Source organism: Bos grunniens, chromosome 11, assembly GCF_055505025.1.
Source record: "Bos grunniens cultivar Pamir isolate PY7600 chromosome 11, Bosgru_T2T1.0, whole genome shotgun sequence".
In the NCBI taxonomy this organism is placed as follows: Eukaryota; Metazoa; Chordata; class Mammalia; order Artiodactyla; family Bovidae; genus Bos; species Bos grunniens.
Genome location: NC_141175.1, coordinates 25,107,852 through 25,128,286, shown reverse-complemented (window position 1 = coordinate 25,128,286; position 20,435 = coordinate 25,107,852). Strand labels below are relative to the sequence as shown.

Here is a 20,435-nt window from a genome sequence, read left to right as displayed (position 1 = left end):
GGCAGGCTTCAGGCCTGGAGTGTTCACTGTACTCTGACCTCAAGCCCCTTAAACAGAAAGAAAAAAAGGAAAAATCAGAGGAAAGACAATTTGCACAGCCTTCCCTGTCCCCCCTCCCCGACTCTCACCCCCCGCCACCTCGGGCAGGTACACAGCATGACTGCCGCTTGCCAGCACTTGCTGAGCAACCAGGAGCTATTGGGCTGTTTCTCTCAGTTCCCTCTGGTTGCTATGGAAGCTGTTTGAGAAAACCTCTCCTGCCAACCTCCAAGGTTTTTTCATCAGAGCCTGGTGGAGAGCGCCTTGTCAGTCAGGCTGGGCAGCAGAACTCAGAGGACGGGGTGGAGGGTGGGGCCAGAGGCTACAGGACTGCAGGCAGCCCTGTCAGTCCACCTTGGCCCCAGACCGGGTCCCCAGGCCCTATCTAATGAACACATCCCTCCCCAAAGGGATCCTATCTCGTATGCCATCCTCTTTGCCTCCTGGCTTCTGGCCTGACTGTCTGTCCCTGGTCCCAGTGGCTGTGCCCCGAGGGTGTCAGATCCTCTACCCAGAAATGACAGGGAGATGAGGAAGACCCATCCCCTGTCGAGCCTCAAGATGAAATCCCTACAAACCCTCGTTTCTGTGCTGCTAAGATGAGCAACCTCCCAGCGCATCACTGGGTGAAGGTCGCCTCCATCTCCTCTCCTGTGTTATTAATGAGCCCCTTCTGCCAGCTGAGCTGGGCGAGAGCCAAGGTGTTCATCCCACTGCAGGGCTTCAGGGGACCTGGAGTTCTGGAAGGCATCACCCCCTCTCCTCAAGAGGAAAGCAAGCGCCTGCTGCCAAAGGGACCAGGTATTCCACAAAGGATTGGCCTAGGAGGACAGGGAGGCTGAGACGTGTGAGCTTCTTCCACCCAGGCTGGGAGGGAGGCGTGGGAGCATGGGATTCAGGGAGGGTCCAGGAGTGCCTGCCCCCAGTTTGAGGAGCAGCTCTACCTGCTGGCTCTGTGATCCCAGGTGAGGGCCTCCGTGTCTCGGAGACTCTGTTTGTTTCGCCTCAAAATGGCAATAACAGTTTCCACCTGGTGTTGCCGTGATGGTGAAATGGAGAGATGTCCCACCCAGAGAGGGCACCCCATCAGTGCCGATGCCCGCCCCTTCACGAGCTCTGTACCTCAGGGGTGTCTGCAGTTGTGGATGGTGAGAATCAGAGCAGCCAGTGACCCGGAGTGCGAATCAAGCCTGATCTCTTGATCTGTTCAATTAGAATGTGTGTTCGCACACAAGCCTGCTCTTTATCTGTTCAGTTAGAGTGTGTGCTCACATAGTCTGTGAGACTTGTTCCCTTCCCACCTAATCTCGCTGCACCAGACAGAGCCTGGGCAAAGTGATGTCCAGTGAGTATTTGTGGTGACGCTAGTGGTAAAGAACCCGCCTACCAAAGCAGGTAGACATAAGAGACCCGGGCTCAATCCCTGGGTCGGGAAAATCCCCTGGAGAAGGAAAAGGCAACCCACTCCAGTTTCTTGCCTGGAGAATCCCATGGACAGAGGAGCCTGGTGGGCTACAGTCCACGGGGTCACACAGAGTCGGACACGACTGAAGCGACTTAGCAAGCATGAAAGTAGGTGCACAGAGTGAAGGTCATCTCAGAACCCAGGACAGGAGCCCTTCCACTCTGGGTTTTCATGCTCAGATCCCCAAAGGCAAAGATTCTTGTTATAAAGGATGAAATTTTTTAAAAGACAAGAAATAGTCCTGCGGACCCGTTTCTGAACACAGAATTACTCAAGTGAATAAAACAGCAAACAGGAAATCAAGAATAGAGTCAAAAGAGGCAAAGCCAAGTAATATCAGGCTTTGGGCATCAGTTTGGGGTTCCCTGTCAGCACCCCAAGGATGGTCCCAGCATGAGGAGAGATGACCCCACATTCATCACACCCTGTCCTCTTCTTGGTTCGTTGTGATCTTGGCCAAAGGCACCTGTTGAGGATCCGTTTTTTTCCTTCTCAAAAGAAGAATCAGAATCGTCATCTGAGAGAAGGAAAGCATGCTCATTAAAAAAAAAATAACTCCAATAAGTGCAAAGTGGCTCGATTAAAAGAACAAAAAGGTGATTGCAACTGATTTCTGGAAAGTCAGAGTTTATTGTTAAAATTTTGCTTTGAATTTGAGACTGAAAAGCTTCAAGGGGAAAAACTATAATGAATACAGGCTTTAAAGGGTTTCTTCATTTTTGAAGAAACAACTCAGCCTCCTTTTCTCAGATCCTAAGAAACACAGTTTGGAAAAAAAAAAAGTTAAGACCCAGCCTCACATTCCCAAGAATCTTAGACTTTCAAAGTTGGAAAAACCTCAAAGTCCAAAACTTCAGCCAATCTTTCAATTCTCCTTGAAGTGATGAGAACAGGGGCTTTGAATTCAGACAGGACTGGGTTCAAATACCCAATTTGGGCTTCCCTGGTGGCTCAGATAGTAAAGAATCTGCCAGCAATGCAGGAGATCCTGGTTCAATTGCTGGGTCAAGAAGATCCCCTTGAAAAGGGAATGGCAACCCACTCCAGTATTCTTGCCTGGAGAATCCCCATGAACAGAGGAGCTTGCCAGGCTACAGTCCATGGGGTGGCAAGGAGTCGTTCATGACTGAAGTGACTTCGTACGAACACACAAGGAAAGAACTACCTGGTCCAGGCACTCTCCTGGGTGCTTTCATATTTGAGCAGCTAAAGAATGTGTCGCATGTCAGGTTAGCAGAGCTGGGATTGCATTTCCCAGAATTCTCCTCCCTACAGGCTTCAGATTTCAGACTGGCTACAGAAAATATTTGCAGGAGACCTGGAAGGCGAGTGTGAACCCCCAGCCATTCTGTGATGCTCTGAAGGCAGTGGGGCCAGACACTGATGCTGCTCCCACGCTTTGTCACTGATCTGTGTGTCCACCTTTGTGGCCTGGGGTGGCAGCAACACCTGCCCTTCCAGCCTCTAGCAGTCCCAGGCCAGACATACATGCTGTCGTGTGGGGAAGGACACCAACTAACCCTTCAGGTCGCCTGTGTGGCTGAGGACGGAGCGCTGACGGTGAGACGAGGACTCCGCTTTCCTGCTGGTTCCAGTTTGGCCTCATCCTCTCTATGTCATGTCCATCCCTCCTCGCCCTGCTGAGGACAAGACCAGCACACAGAATGCTTGACCAGCTCCCACAGTTATATAAAGTCTAACTCTTACTTTTAAAAATTTCTCATTCTATTTTGCTTACCGTGGTTCTGCTTTTTAAAGGAACTCCTAACGTAATTGATACAGTTAGTACAAGGTTATGCTAAGAAGGTAACTTCTGGAACTTACCACTAAGTGCCTCAGTTTCTTCATCTGTGAAATGGGAGTAAGTACTGACTTCATAATTGTGAGGTTTAAATGACTTAGTATGTGTAAGTCGCTTAGTTAGTGTTTATCACCTCAGTGAGCAGTCTTATTACCATCATTTCATATTGTCTTTACAAATCTACAGTGAGATAAGGAATATTGTTCTACTCATGATTCAGACAGAGAGACTCAGAAAGTTTCCATGACTTACCCAAGGTCACTCAGATGGAAAGTGAGAGAGCTGGCATTCCATCTCAGGTCAATTTGTTTCCAGACTATTCTCAGCAGGGGCTTTTCTGGTGGCTCAGAGGTTAAAGCGTCTGCCTGGAATGCAGGAGACCCGGGTTCGATTGCTGGGTCGGGAAGATCCCCTGGAGAAGGAAATGGCAACCCACTCTAGTACTCTTGCCTGGAGAATCCCATGGAGGAGCCTGGTGGGTTACAGTCCATGGGGTCGCAAAGACTCGCAGAGTCGGACACGACTGAGCGACTTCACTTTCACTTCCTATTCTCAGCAGAAGTTTCTCCCTCCTCTCTCCTTTCTCTAATCCATATGGAATGGTGTCTCTTTGGAAAGCTTCCAAGCCTCTCCTCTCATAACAACTCTTAGTCATTTTAATCAAGAATGAAAATACTCTCTCTTTAGACAGATTCAAAGATTTTACGGAAGAGAGAAGTTTCTCCTCAATAATGAATCCTTTTCTGAACACTGTAATCCTTTTCTGTTCTCACATGACTGATTTTGATTTTCAATTAATCCACAAATATGTATCAGCAGTCTGTCCAACATTGTGCTGTTGGAGAAACAGGTGTAGTGGTCTAGTGGGGAACCTACAGGACTTGAAATTGGAAGATCTCTACTTGCCCATTCCCTCTGCAGTTTCCACTCTGAAAACACAGTGATAAGGAAGAAAAGTTATGACCAACCTAGATAGCATATTGAAAAGCAGAGACATTTCTTTGCCAACAAAGGTCTGTCTAGTCAAGGCTATGGTTTTTCCAGTGGTCATGTTTGGATGTAAGAGTTGGACTGTGAAGAAAGCTGAGCACCGAAGAATTGATGCTTTTGAAGTGTGGTGTTGGAGAAGACTCTTGAGAGTCCCTTGGACTGCAAGGAGATCCAACCAGTCCATTGTGAAGGAGATCAGCCCTGGGATTTCTTTGGAACGAATGATGCTAAAGCTGAAACTCCAGTACTTCGGCCACCTCATGCGAAGAGTTGACTCATTGGAAAAGAGTCTGATGCTGGGAGGGATTGGGGGCAGGAGGAGAAGGGGATGACAGAGGATGAGATGGCTGGATGGCATCACTGACTCGATGGACATGAGTCTGAGTGAACTCCGGGAGCTGGTGATGGACAGGGAGGCCTGGCGTGCTGAGACTCATGGGGTCACAAAGAGTCGGACAGGACCGAGCGACTGAACTGAACTGAACTGATAAGAGGGAAAAACATCACAGGGCATGGAATCTATTCTCTGGAAGAGACATGAGCACATCGATGGAAGAAAAGTCTGGGTGAGGGTCCAAAAGAGACCATGAGGACACACTGAAATGATCACAAAGTAAACACCAGGGACTGGTCTGAGTATATCAGCTCCATCCTCATGACAACCCTGTATGGTGCTCTTATTATAAACTCATTTTTTAAATATATTTTATAAAGAAGAAAACCAAGTGCAGGGAAGTTATGTGCCCAAAGCAACACACACTTAATAAGCAGTGAAACCAAGAGTTAACTCCCAGGAGTCTAGGCTCAGAGGGTGTAGTCTTAACTTCGCAGTCACACCTGCCTCTCAATGAGTGGAAATAAACAGGTGAGGCTGGGAGTGCTGGGGGGAGACACACCCAGCAGGCAGACAGGAAACTGGGCGCCCAAGGGACTTAGAAGGACAAAGTCATGAATGGGACCGTGGGAGACAGGGAGCACTGTGTTGAGGGGCTCAATCTCATATGGGTGGCACCACATATTTGTAGAGTTAACAGCTGGGTCAGTCTATCTGAATGAGGTTATTACTTAAAAAAAATTTTTATTGGTGTTTAGTTGCTTTACAATATGTTAGTTTCTGCTGTAGTAACAGAAAAGTTACTGAATCAGCTATGTGTGGTGCTGTGTTTAGTCACTGAGTCATGTCCGATTCTTCGTGACCCAATGGACTGCAGCCCACCAAGCTCCTCTGTCCATGGGCATTCTCCAGGCAAGAATACTGGAGTAGGTTGCCATGCCCTCCTCCAGGGGATCTTCCCAACCCAGGGATTGAACCCAGACTCCCACATTGCAGGTACATTCTTTACCGTCTGAGCCACCAGGGAAGCCCATGAATACTGGAGTGAGTAGCCTATCCCTTCTCCAGGGAATCTTTCCAACCCAGGAATCGAACCAGGGTCTCCTGAACTGCAGGTGGATTCTTTACCAGCTGAGATACCAGGGAAGCCCGTGAATCAGCTATCAGTTCAGTTCAGTCACTCAGTCATGTCCAACTCTTTGCGACCCCATGGACTGCAGCTTGCCAGGCTTCCCTGTCCATCATCAACTCCCGGAGCTTACTCAAACATCTGATTTCCGTATTGACCATCTGGTGATGTCCATGTGTGGCGTCTTCTCTCGTGTTGTTGGAAGAGGGTGTTTGCTATGAGCAGTGTGTTCTCTTGGCAAAACTCTGGTAGTCTGTGCCCTGCTTCATTCTGTACCCTGAGGCCAATTTTGCCTGTTACTCCAGGTATCTCTTGACTTCCTACTTTTGCATTCTAGTCCCCTATAATGAAAAGGACATCTTTTTTGGGTGTTAGTTCTAGAAGGTCTTGTAGGTCTTCACGGAACCGTTCAACTTCAGCTTCTTCAGCATTACTAGTTGGGGCATAGACTTGGATTATCATGATATTGAATGGCTTGCCTTGGAAATGAACAGAGAATAGGATCAGCTATACATATACATATATGTCCTCTTCGTTACCACAGAGTATTGAGTAAAGTTACCTGTGCTACACAGTAGGTTCTCGTTAGTTACCTATTTTATACATAGTAGTGTATACATTTCAGTCCCGATCTCCCATTTCACCCCACCCCTCCTTCCCCTTTGGGGTCCATACATTTGTTCTCTACATCTGTGTCTCTATTTCTGCTTCCCAATAGATTCATCTGTTGAAATAAAATCATTTTTGAAGCACTGTCAATCAGCTCCGTGGTGGTATGCCAGAGGCCTAAAGATCTGCCCCAACCTCCCAACTGTGGAATAATTGCAGTGCTGATGGGTGGAGCACGTGGTCATAGTGGCCGTCAGACTGGAATGTATCTCAGGGCGGAGACTCCTGGTCTAAGAGCTTGGAGTTCTCATATTGGCCCCAGCTGCTTGTGACTGGGGGTGAATGACCTCCTTGCTCTGGGCTATAGCTTCTCCATGAGTAAAACGCATTTGGTCAATAGTGTCCTGCTTTCTTCCCTAGGCTACTCGGAGGCTCAAGGTGACCTGGGTGACAAGTGTTAGATGCATATTGGTAAGGGGTGGTGATGATGATGTTTCCATAGTTGTACAAAAAACCAAAACACTAACATCTTTTGCCAGATAGAATGAAAATGATTGAAAAATTAAACTAGTATTTTTGACAAGCCATACTCCATTGAAAAGAAATTTTAAGAGAAAAGCCTTGAACAACAAAGCCTCCCAGACAAGTCCCAGCTTGGCAGTATGCCAACTCTGAGATCCTAAGACCAGCCTTGGAAGCCGTTAGCAATACTATGTCTGTGCTTATAGTCACAATTGCCCTGCACTGGAGAGTCATTTTTTCCTAAATAATCAAATTGGTGTTTTTATACCACTACCAGATAAAACTGGTATGTGTCTCTTTTCTTTCCTTTCCCCTCACCCTCCATCATCACCATTGCTGAACTGTAGAGACTGAGGTGTCTCACTATAGCCAGAAGAATGACAAGAAGGCAAAGCAAATGGTCCAAAGTTGCACCCAGGGACAGAGAAAGCCACTAAGGACATAAGGGCCACCATGGATTGAGTTTGACATGTATTAAATTCAACTGAACAAAATTTATGCAGGTCACAACGAAAATGCTGAAGTATCTGATGAGGGCTCTTCCCAAGGCTCACCATCTAGTTGAAAACACAAGATAAACTATTGTTCAGTGGCTAAGTCATGTCTCACTCTGCGACTCCATGGACTGCAGCACGCTAGGCTTCCCTGTCCTTCACTGTCTCCTGGAGGTTACTCAAAGTCATACCCATTGAGTCGCTGATGCCATCTAACCATCTCATCCTCTGTTGCTCCCTTCTCCTCCTGCCCTCAATCTTTCCAAGCATCAGGGTCTTTTTCAATGAGTCAGTTTTTCACATCAGGCGGTCAAAGTATTGGGGATTCAGCTTCAGCATTAGTCCTTACAATGAATAAATGAATAAGATAAACTATGATAACACTATATTTACATTATACTTGCAAAGAATCCTAGGGAAACTGCAGGTGATTCCTACTACACGGAGGTGATTTGGAGGGCTCTTGGAAAAACAACCAAAAGACAGTAACATTGGAGCTGAACTTTAAACATGGACTTCACTGGTGGCTCAGATGGTAAAGAATCTGCCTGCAATGCAGGAGACCTGGGTTCAATCCCTGGGTGGGGAAGATCTCCTGGAGAGGGGAACAGCAACCCACTCCAGTATTCTTGCCCAGAGAATTCCATGGACAGAGAAACCAGGGGGGTTACAGTCCCTGCGGTTGCAAAGAGTCAGACATGACTGAGTGACTAACACTTTCACTTTCACACTTAAACATGGAGGCCACATGTATCACTGAAGTAAGGGACAGTTGAGGGGATCCCAGGCTGAGTAAAGAGTATGAGTCAAGGCCTGGAGGCCTGGATGTGCATGAAATGCTTCCGTGAAAGCAAGTGAAATATGTAGATTTGTACAGGGGTGAGAGTGAATGGTACATAAGTTAGGAATGATTATGTTATGCTGCAGTGACAAACATTCCCCAGATCTCACTTGTTTATAAGATCAAGAATTGGAGAGGCTACATGTCCATCCCTATCTGTTGTAGTTCTCCATGTCATCCTCACTCCAGGACCTTCACAGGAAGTAGAGCAACTGCCTAGAACTGCCTGTCCACTCAAGTAGGAGTAGTCACTTGAGGCTATGTAATTTTCAGTGAACTCAAAGGGCTAGTGGCTACCGTAGTGGACAGCATAGATATTACAGAACATTTCCATCATTGCAGAAACTTCTCCTGGATGCCTGGTCTAGAAAAGGGGTTTACAAACTACTGTCCATGAGCCAAACCCAACCTGTTGCTTGTTTTTATAAATAAAGTTTTATTGCAACACAGTCACGCTCATTCACTTGTGGATTACCTATGATTGCCTTCACATGGCAATGGCAGAGCTGAGAAGCACCACAGAGATCGTAGAGCCCGCAAAGCTGAACGCATTTATAGAAAAAGTTTGTTGACACCTGGTTTAGATCACGCTCCCAGTTGTCATAGCAGAAGGAAAAAGCACTCCAGCCCATATGTACCTCTGCTCACAATTTATCCGGAAAAACTAGTCGTTTGCCTCCAGCCAACCACAAGGGAACCGGGAAGTGCAATATTTACCATTTGCCCAGAAGTGGGGAAAAACTAGAAACACTTGGTACATTGTGACAGCCACAGGGGGACAGGGCTGCACATAAGGCAGAAAGTAAACTCAGAGTAAAGGGCCCCAAGGTTTGAATGTTACGCTGCGGGTGACGGAGCATTGGCAGGGGAAAGGTCTGGCTCCATGAAGCGAATCAGTGTTGGGGACAGCTGGAAATTGATGGGAGTGATCAATATTGGCACAGAGGACAGCAGGACAGAAACGAGAGGAAGAGCTCAATAGAGACGCGATGACGCCAGCTTTAGACACTCTCACAGGTGACTGGGTCGTAGCCCATTCCCAAGGCAGCAGAATAATGACAGCAAACATTTATACAATCACTTCCTGTGTGCCAGGCACTATTTTGACCATTTAGTATATTTTGCCACCTTTAAGGGCTTCCCTGGTGGCTCAGACAGTAAAGAATCATCCGCCTGCAATGCAGGAGACCCAGGTTGCATCCTTGGGTTGGGTAGATCCCCTAGAAGAGGAAATGGCAACCCACTCCAGTATCCTTGCCTGAAGAATCCCACGGACAGAGGACCCTGGTGGGCTACAGTCCATGGAGTCGCAAGATTTGGACGCGACTGAGCGACTAACACACTCACCACCTTTAAACCTCTCAACAAGTCTGTGAGGTGGGTAGCGTTCTAGCCCCACTTTCCATACAAGGGAACTGAGGTCCAGAGGCGTAAGTGACCTGGCCAAGGTCACACAGCAAAGGAGCAGCATCTGGCTGCTCAGGGGTCCAGTGCTCAGAACAAAGTCCACCTGCAGCCGTCACAGAACGCTGATCACTAGCCCAGGCATCCTTCGGGTCCCCTGTTCCAGCTCTGTTGACTCTGTAGAAAACTGCCCAAATTTACGGATTATGTGGACTGTTACTTTTTACTCTCCAAAACACATTAAGTGATTTTGTCTGGAAATGTTTTACAAGCCCCAATTATGCCTCCTACATCCCCTCCCCAGCGCAGCCCAGGTCCCCAGCCAGGACTGTAAAAGAGCCTTTTCTTCTTTCTAAAGCCTCTTAACTCTCTGCCCCCAGAGAGGGCTGGTTCTCCCCGAGTCTGGGAAAAGCCAAGCTCCCGTTCTGGCCCATGGGGAGGTTTTAGACGGACCGTCATGTCTCAGCTCTGCTCTCCCTCTTTTCACGAGACTCTTTAATTAGGTTCAGAAACATGTTTATGATCCTGAGAACCAGCCCGTGTTATATTAGGCAAGTTCAAAGCTCCATTTCCCCCAACAACTCTCAGAACATTTCAGTAAACTCAGAGGCCTGGCTCAGAGCCAGGCCTGAGCAACATCAGACTGCGGGCGAACAGCGCCTCCAGCACCTCTGCTCTGGGCGGCTTCGGAAAGATTCGTGCTTAGATAGAGTTTTTCACCCCGGCCACTCTCTACTGGCCCACTGACCTCGAATATATCACTTAACATCTCTGAGCCTTGGCAGTCCATCTGCGGCACTATGGACTGTAGCCTGCCAGGCTCCTCTGTCCGTGAGATTTCCCAGTCAAGAATACTCGAGTGGGTAGCCATTTCCTTCTCCAGGGGATCTTCCCGACCCAGGGATCAAACTCGGGTCTTCTGCATTGCAGGCAGATTCTTTACTATCTGAGCCACCAGGGAAGCCCCTAATTTGGGGAAGGTAAGTTTATTTAGAAGTTAGAAAGGTAGTCATCATGGCTATGGAGAGTATGAGAATTAAATGATGGATAAGATTAGTCAATTTCCCTCTACACTGCTGTGCAGGTTCCTGACCTCTCCCCCATCCCCCGCACCCTGGGGACCTGATGGGGCCAGCCTCTCAGGGAGGTGGGCTATCAGTGTGAGTAGAGGCTCATACCCCGCCCCCAGGAGGCTGCACTTATATTCTCTCTTTAGAAAGAAGCTCTTCCCACCCCCATGAGGAATTTGCTTCAAATACAGGGACCTGGCATGAAAACCTCCAGGGTGCCAGACAGTGGTTTTTGCAGTCACAGAGTAATAACCTACATGCAGCAAAACCCCTGTCACAAAGTCACCATGGACAACATACCGACTTCACAGACAGGTGCCCATGCTATGTCGCTTCAGTTGTGTCCGACTCTGTGCGACCCTATGGATCGTAGCTTGCCAGGCTCTTCTGTCCATGGGATTCTCCAGGCAAGAATTCTGGAGTGGGTGGCCATGCCCTCCCTCCAGGGGATCATCCCAACCCAGGATTGAACCCGCATCTCTTACATCTCCTGCATTGGCAGGCGGGTTCTTTACCACTAGCGCCACCTAGAAAGCCCCCACAGACATGGTCTCAGCTAATTGTCACTGCTCAGAGAAATGGGTGTGAGTCTGATGCCTTTTACACCTCATGAGACGCAGATTCAGTGAAGACAGCGAACTGGCCTAAGAGATCACAGTGGGTCAGAGGCAGAACGAAGATAAAGGCCCAGATCAGAGCCAGTCTAACTCCAAGCCACCCCTGGTTGTGGGACTGCACCTCCTCTTCTCTGAGGTGGGAAAGTTAAGCAGAACCACTGGCAGGCACCTCCCAAGCAGGCCTAAGGTGACATGCTTCTTGGGCTTTTATCAGCAGCCTCCCTTCCCTGGTCCTGAGGTCTGGAGCATCCTTTAGGAACCGGAGGGCTCACAGAGACCCAGTCTCTTAGACTCCATCTGACCCCTCCATCTGTCCCTTCACCCCGCGAGCTCTCCCTCCGGTCTCCCATGAGCATGGGCCCCCTAGTTCCTTGGCCTGGAGTGTTTGGAGCCCCTCCACCTACCCAGCACAGCCAATCTCCCCTGCCCTCCTTTCCCGGCCCCGTGGTGGCTAAAGGTGGCCATAGAGTGCCATGGACAGAGCACCGAACCGAGAGTCCAGAGGCCTGGTTCTTCACTCCATCACTGCCGCTTTACTGTGTGACCTTGGGCGAAAATCGCCTCCCCTCTCTGAGCTTCACGCGCCACATATTTCAAAGTCGATTCAGCTGAGACATCTCTGAAGAGCCATTAAGCTCACTTGGTAAAGAATCTGCCTGCAATGCCAGAGGCCCGGGTTTGATTCCTGGGTCGGGAAGATCCCCCTGGAGAAGGAAATGGAAACCCACTCCAGTATTCTTGCTGGAGAATCCCGTGGACAGAGGAGCCTGGCAGGCTACAGTCTATGAGGTCGCAAGAGTCAGACTCGGCTTAGCGACTAAACAAACCACCACCACCACCACCCCTGCAAACGACACAACAAGGCTTCTTCACCTCCCCCCAGTCTCCATCACCACTGGACCTCGGCCCTAACACCCATCTGTTCTAGAGAATTTAGTGGAAGAAGCTTAGGACCGGCTTTAGGGTTTTTACCGCACTACAGCCAAAAGTCCCTCGGGAGATATGGAGCTTTAAACTAACAGAGTCCACCTGAATTTGGAAGTCATTTCTCCCAGTTTCCCATTGTATGACCCCAGTGCGGTGAACCCGGTGCTGGATGGTGTGGACTGAACTACCGAAAGCTCCAGCACAGGTGGGCCCGGGCCGCGGGGGCGGGGCTAGCATGTGGCCCCGCCCTTTCTTCTGCGATGGGGCCACCAGCAAGTCACCCGGGGCGTCTGGGGCTTGGCCATCTGCTCGGGAAAGTGGGCTTGAGAATTTCCTGGAGTTTTTCCCTTGAACATGCTGTGTCTGTAAGACATATACATTAAGCGGTGTGTGTTTTTCACTTGAGTCTCTTTCCTTTTTTTTTTTTAATAACAGTTTTATTGAGATGTGATGTACATACCATACCATCTACCCACTTAAAGTACACGATTCAGTGGTTTTCAGTATAGTCGCAGTGCTCTGTGAGCATCCTTGCAATCAATTTTTGAACATTTTCATCACCCCCCAAAGAACCCCACACCTGTTAGCAGTCACTCCCCACTCGCTCCAAACCCCCTGACCTAGGCTACCACTAGACTGCTTCCTATCTCTGTGGATTGGCCTCTCTGGACCATTCTGTTTCCTATCAGTGAAGTCCGGCCCTATGTGTTCTTTGCCGTCTGGCCTCTTTCATTGAGAATCGTGTGTGTAAGCTTCCTCCAGGCTGTGTCACGTCTCTCACCTCCTCTGCCCCCACCAGTTCCCTGGCTCACCCAGTAGGGCTGCAGCCTTGGCCACGGGCTCACCTCTTTGTCAGGGCTTCCCAAACACCAGGCTCCCCTCCCTCTGGAATGTTCCCTCCACTGTCTGTGCAGGCAATCAGCGCTAGGCCCCCTCAGCCCCCTGCCTCCTGCCCCAGGAAATACATTTCTCAGTTCTTTCCACAATTTGAAAGGTTTTAAGACAAACTGACTTGCTGTTGACAGCACTAATTCCTTTCTTCCTCTCCATTGCTCCTGTCTCTTCTCTCTCTCTTTTTTTTCCCTAAAGGAATTTTTTTTGATGTTGTGTGTATGGGTTTTCTCCCAGCCTCCAGCTGTCACTTTGGTATGGGGATTGATGTCAAGTAGCTCTTATTGGCTCCTGCTCTATTCCAATTGCTTCATATACAGTATCTCGTGTTCTCTCTGTGGGGCAGGCATCGTCATCCCCGTCTTATACATGCAGACGCTGAGGCTCAGGGAGACGGCGGGATTGCCCGAGGTCACCACCAGCAGATAGCAGAGTCAGAATCAGGCCTTTGTCTGTTTTGCTCTTCTGCCTCCCCAGGAACCAGTGCTGGGGACCAGTTGGTGGCGGTTTTGACAATCTTTCCCTTAGATGGGATCGAACCCACTGCAGAATCCTGGAACATCACCACAGGGCACGTTCGTGCACATTGCTCAGAGAAGGTCATCCAAAGTCCTCCTTCCACAAAAGAGCCCACAAAAGCAGCTTTATTGGTGTCAGTTCAGAGGGGGGTGTTTAAAGATCTGTTTCCTAGCACTCTGTTATAATCATCAATGAAATAAACCATTGATCCACTCTTCACTTATCTCTCTGCACTTTCTTCCTAGTTACGAAGGCTTTAATGGCTCTTCATTGCCTACAGAAGCATTTCCAACTTCCTCCGTGTGGCACAAAAGGCCCTTCATGGTCAGGGGAACTGCCTTCTGTGACACAGGGTCCCTAAGATGCCCTCCTGCATTCTCATTTTCCACTTCTCAAAAACTTTCAAAAGAATAACATTAAGCGAAAACATTTATCAACTAAGATTACCTATGTGGGATGCATTGGACTATAAGATGGGGTCTTGGAGGAGCCAGGCCAGGTGACTCCTTACCTGGGAGCCAAGGTCGTATCCTGGAGCAGCAGCCACAGAGGGATTCCACGTTGATCAGTGTGTGGTCAGATCCATGTGCTAGATCTGAAAGTATGAAGTTGTAGCAAAACAGGCAACAAGGTCAATAAAGGCCCGTGTAGTCAAAGCTGTTGCTTTTCCAGTAGTCACGTACCAATATGAGAGTTGGACCATAAAGACTGAGCGCCGAAGAATTGATGCTTTCCAACTGTGGTGCTGGAGAAGACTCTTGAGAGTCCCTTGGACAGCAGGAGATCAAAGCAGTCCATCCTAAAGGAAGTCAATCCTGAATATTCATTGGAAGGACTGATGCTGAAGCTGAAGCTCCAATACTTTGGCCACCTGATGCAAAGAGCTGACTCATTGGAAAAGACCGTGATGCTGGGAAAGATTGAAGGCAAAATGAGAAGAGGGTGGAAGAGGATAATATGGTTAGATAGCATCACAGACTCAATGGACAGGAATTTGAGCAAACTCCAGGAGATAGTGGAGGACAGAGGAGCCCAGCATGCTGCACTCCATGGAATCACAAAAAGTCAGACACAACTTAGTGACTGAATAACAGCAACGATAAAGTTGACAAGATGCAGAGGAGGTTCACTAGTCAGGCCCTGCTGTAGGTAGGGCTCCATGTTACCTAACATGGTAGGTAACATGTAGGCTCCTGTTACCTGTGAAACAGCTGGTGACATCTTCAAGGAGGATGGAGAATGTAGGTGTGGGTCAGTGACAGGCAGCCCTAGTGACCATGGCTCCAATTCCAGGGAACCCAGATATGGGGGTGTGGGAACCCCAAAACCAGGTCTCCGGCAGGAGGGACAACATCTCAGTGGCTCCTCTCCAGGGCCGGGGCTCCCACCAAGCAGCCAGGTCAGTCAGCCAGCCCCGAGGAGACCAGGGAAAGCATGAAGTCATCTGTTTACACCATTTCTACTCCTACTTCTGTTTTTCTCCCTCTGTATACAACTCTCTGCAGATGATTCTTGACTGTCATCCCTCAGAAACTTCCGGTTTCAGATCCAGAGTCTCTGGCCAGGCCAGGGAGGAAGGACAGGGAGCCTCAGGGGACTCGGGACCGCAGAACCCACACTTGGGCTAAGATCTTCCTTTCCAGGCGGGGGCCTGGAAATTCCCCGTCCCCCGGCAAAGTCTTCTGCCGGACTTCCAGGCCAGACTTCCGGCCGCCCTGGGTGCCCCTAGCTTTATACACACCCCACCCCACCCACCCCCGCCTCTAAGCTCACCTCCTGGTTCAGTCCAGGCAGCCCCTTCCTTGAAGAACAGTGGAGAAAAACACAGGCCAGAGTCAGACCAGAGGGTTCAAGTCTCAACCCTACCATTTAGTAGCTATGACTTAGGAAATTAATCTCTCTGAGCCTCAGTTTTCTTCTATTTAAAAACAACTGACCTTTTAGCAGTAATAAATAACCCTGATATTCACCAAGCAGCCTCCACAGTGGAGTGAGATCCGACACCTTGGCCCACCACCTCCGTAGAGTAGCGATCACCTTATTCAGTCGTTCAGTCGTGTCCGACTCTTTGCAATCCTATGGACTGCAGCACGCCAGGCTTCCCTGTTCTTCACTATCTCCTGGAGTTTTCTCAGATTCATGTCCATCAGGTCGGTGATACCATCCAACCATCTCATCCTCTGTCATCCCCTTCTCCTCCTGCCTTCAATCTTTCCCAGCATCAAGGTCTTTTCCGATGAGTCGGCTCTTCGCATCAGGTGGTCAAAGTATTGAAGCTTCAGCATCAGCCTTTCCCAGTGAGTATTCAGCGATCACCTGGGTTAGTTTAAAGACTGAAAACAATGCATGCGCAGGTCAACTCAGGACAAGCAGGGCATGGTTGTCTTCCTATCCTGGCCTCCCTTCTTCCACATTTGCCTGCCCTGGGTTGTCACTCCCGGTTGCTCCCAAAACACCAGCTGATTCAATCAAAATTCAATCAAAAGCCTCAGTGCCCTGGGGCTTTTCCAGGACAGAGACAGGCTGTAAGTCAGCAACATAGCTCCTTCCCTCACCCCCACTTGTATTTCTTTCTCTTTCCTTCTCTCTCTCTCTCTATATATATATATATATTCCCCACCCCCATAGAAAATAGTGTCTTTAACAGACTTTGCAGGTTTCAGAGCTAGCATTTAGTGAAAAGGTTTGTATCATTCGATTCTCCTACTAGTGTTGTGGGAAGTTTGGGACATCAAGTGTTTGTTGAGTGAATAAATGAGTGAATATAGGTGCCTTCAAAGTCCCTAGAAGAGGATCAGATGGGCTGGCCTGGCACGAGGAGCAGGACACCTGCCAGCTGGGGCCTGTTGGTGGTCTCCCGCGTTGAGTGAAAAGAGCCAGCGAGCCTGTCCTCTGCTCTCCCTCTCTCCCTACCCTACTCCCCACCTCCCCTCCCCACCCCATCTCTGTCTCCCCCACCTCCACACTGGAGCCCCCAGCCATTTCCTACGGGGCCTGAGATCAGTTGACCCCAGGAACAACACAGATGACAACCCACTCCTCACTTCACAGATAGGTCTCCACCCAGGTCCCCAGCCATACTCAGAAGGTGCTCACGGCTGCTATTACATTTTTAAACGATGCCTTGTCCCCACACGTTAGTTCTAATGATGCTGCTTTGACTAGGTGAAGAATTCTTTTCTTTCTTCCCAGACTGGAATTCGCAACATGTGTTCTCTACCCGCCCCCATCAGACTCGAGGGAAATGAATTCTGGGCATGCCTGCTTCTTCCAGCAAACCTCGCCTGATCCAAGGACGACAGTCATTAACTTATTTTTCTAAGTAATCCTCTGCTGAAAGCTGTGAGCCGCCTGGGGTGGACGAGAGCAGGGTTTGCAAGGAAAGTACTGGACGGGCAGCTCATGCCAGGACAGACAGCTTCCCGGGAGGAAGGGGGCGGGGCACACAGAGACGTGGGCTCGCTCCCAGAACAGGACACAAATAGCCATTTCAAATCAGGCTGCCTTCGCATCCTGGGCTTTTGTCGCTGTCTGGGGAGTATTCCATCAGCCTGCTAATCACTCACATTCAGATCTTTGTTGTCAGCAGAGGCTTCTGCACTTATCAAATCAGATTAATGGTGGAAGCAGCCTCTAACCTATGTTCTAAAACACAACACCCTGCAGAAAATCCTGAAACCTGGTCCAACACCGAGAGTTATTTGATCAAATCCTTTGAGGTCTTCCTCCCCTGGCTCTTCCCTGCCTGTTCTTACTCCAACCACATCCTCCCGCGGATCAGCCCCTAATCCGGTTAGGCTCTTGATAAGCCAAAATACACTTGTACCAAGGGTTTCCCAGGTGATGCAGTTGGTAAAGAACCCGCCTGCCAATGCAGGAGACGGAAGAGACAAGGGTTCGATCCCTGGGTCAGGAAGAGCCCCTGGAGGAGGAAATGGCAACCCACTCCAGTATTCTTGTCTGGAAATGACAGTTTTCTTGAATGGAAATCTCCATGGACAGAGGAGCCTGGCAGGCTACAGTCCATAGGGTCGCAAAGACTCAGACATGACTGAGCACTCACACACACACAGGCACACACACACACACACACACACACACACACACACACACCTTGCACCAGGTGTTTCTAATCCTCAAGCAGCCTTCCCCAGTTTTCTGACAACAAGTCCTCACCACCTCTCACACATCCTGGCCAGAATTTGCCACTCCTGAACACCTACCTCTGCACCCCCATCTTAGAAGGCTGAAATTATTTATGTTATAGCGGACTCTCCTCTCCTGCAGCCCTTCCTCCCCATGAGACCAGCTCCCTCATCTCTGTTCCCCTAGAGCCGGCACACGGTAGGTCTGGAGCACCTGCTTGTTTGGTAAACAGGAGATGGTGATTGAGTATGTGTCTCCTTGAGCTGGGCACTGGGATAAGACGATGTCACTGACAACAAGCGGAATAAAGGGTGAGTTTCAGGTTTCCCAGGCGTCAAGGAGTATGCGGAGATCTTGAACTTATCAAAATTAAATAAGCATTACCCATAGTAAAAAAGCTGGCTTACAACTCAACATTTACAAAACTAAGATCATGGCATCTGGTCCCATCATTTCACAGCAAATAGATGGGGGAAAGTGGAAAACAGTGACAGATTTTATTTTCTTGGGCTCCAAAATCACTGGGGATGGGGCCTGCAGCCATGAAAGTAAAAGATGCTTGCTCCTTGAAAGGAAAGCTATGACAACTTAGAGTATTAAAAAGCAGAGACATCACTTTGCCAACAAAGGTCCTTCTAGTCAAAGTTGTGGTTTTTCCAGTGGTCATGTACGGATGTGAGAGTTGGACCATCAAGAAGGCTGAGCACTGAAGAATTTTGAATGCTTTTGAAATCATGGTGCTGGAGAAGAGTCTTAGTCCCTTGGACAGCAAGGAGATCAAATCAGTCCATCCTAAAGGAAATCAGTCCTGAATATTCATTGGAAGGACTGATGCTGAAGCTGAAACCCCAGTACTTTGACCTGATGCAAAGAACTGACTCAGTGGAAAAGATCCTGATGCTGGGAGAGATTGAGAGCAGAAGGAGAAGGGAGTGACAGAGGATGAGATGGTTGGATGGCATCACCAACTCAATGGACATGGGTTTGAGCAAACTCTGTGAGATAGTGAAGGACAGGCAAGCCTGGAGTGCTGCCGTCCATGGAGTCACAGAGTCAAATATGACTTAGCGGCTGAACATAGCCAAAATACCATACAATAAAAAACACAAAGGGATATGGGTCACTCCAGTCCTGGGTACGGTTTCCAGGAAAGGACTTAGGCATGCATGCAAAGGAGTTCCAATTCACATGGAGTGCGTGCTTCTGGCCAAATGAGCACCCAGATACATGGGAGGAGGCCATCCCTGTGGACCAGGTAGTCAGGGAAGGCTTCCTGGAGGTTGTGGGGCTTGAGCTAGATTTTGAGCAATGGACTTAGAATTAGAAGCACTGCAGGCATAGGGCACAGAATGAGCAGAGCAAACAGTAGGAAAGGGAGTTCAGAAAACTGCCCTCTGAAAAGAAAAATACAGAAAGATTTTACCTAGTAGAGGGTTCTGTGAACTGAGAAGGTGTTGTAAGACTTCACAGAGGTTATATTTTCTTTCTTTTTTAAAAAATTTCAAATGAAGTATGCAGAGCCTCAGGTCCTGATCACAGGTCTCTCCCACCAATCCTCCGCCTGATGGGCTGATGGGGCACCTGTGAAATGCAAGTGGTAAAGCAAATAGTTTTTTAACACTCTTACTTCAATTTAGTTTGAGCTATTTCTACTTCATATTCTTCAGTGTGTGTGTTCGATGCTCAGTTGTGTCTGACTCTTTGCTACCCCAAGGACTACATAGTCCTCTAGGCTCCTCTGTCCATGGGATTTTCCTGGCAAGAATACTGGAGTGGGTTGCCATTTCCTCCTCCAGGATATCTTCCCAACCCAGGGGTCAAACCTGTGTCTCCTGTGTCTCCTGCTTTGGCAGGCAGATTCTCTATCACTAAGTCACCTGGGAAGCCCATAGTCTTCAGTACCCCTTGCTAAAGTGTAGGGCAGTGAAGGGGGGAATGGAAACAACACAAGCCTGGCAGATACAAGTTCAAAACCTGACTCTGCTTTCTTCCAGCCATGAGGCCCTGAGCATCACCATCATCACGGTCATTCTCACCATCATCATTAGGAACATCTACCGACTACTAACTCTGTACCAGACACTGTTCTAAGCCTCTCCAACAATCCTGCAACTGACTATCCCCATTTTACAGATGAGGAAACTGATGCTCAGAGAACAAATAACTTTCCCAAAGTCACCTGTAGTTAACAGTGGCAGAGCTGGGATTTGAACCACGGTCCTCACACTGAAACTTCAGTCACCTCAGCTGTAAAATGAGGACAACAGTGGCTAAACACTAGTTGTCGTTATGACGTGACAGGAAGTTATCATCATTCCCTGCATTCCCTGCGTGTTCTTGAGAGTGAAAACAAAAGCCCCTTTAATGTTTTCAGAAGCATCGCCTTCTCCTGCTTCTAAAGGGATGTAGGTCGAGTCTCAGCTGAGCAGATTTTCTGGAGGGAGAAGTCATCCTTTGCACTCATCTTTAACATTTTTCTTTGTTTCTAAGGAGCCGTCGTTTGCATTTACCGACTCCCTGCCACCCACAAATTCTTTTCATCTCCCAACCCTCAATTGTCCTGACTTGCAACCTTTGATAGGCAAACGTGCAAACAGCTGCTTTCTCAGAGAATTCCAGTCCAGAAACCTCGGCGTG

The 20,435-nt window shown here is 48.7% G+C and overlaps 1 long non-coding RNA gene across 2 annotated transcripts; it reads right to left on the bottom strand.

The window, feature by feature from the left end:
* Window positions 1-12,640: 12,640 nt before the first annotated feature.
* On the bottom strand, window positions 12,641-15,966 carry LOC147362750 (uncharacterized). Of its 2 annotated transcripts, none has more exons than XR_015135797.1 (3): window positions 15,690-15,966; window positions 14,164-14,562; window positions 12,641-13,748 (listed from the first exon to the last, which is right to left on the bottom strand). It is a non-coding gene; the product is annotated as an uncharacterized LOC147362750 (long non-coding RNA). The 2 variants fall into 2 exon arrangements; XR_015135798.1 differs by having other exon boundaries at window positions 12,642-14,247; window positions 14,336-14,562.
* Window positions 15,967-20,435: the final 4,469 nt, after the last annotated feature.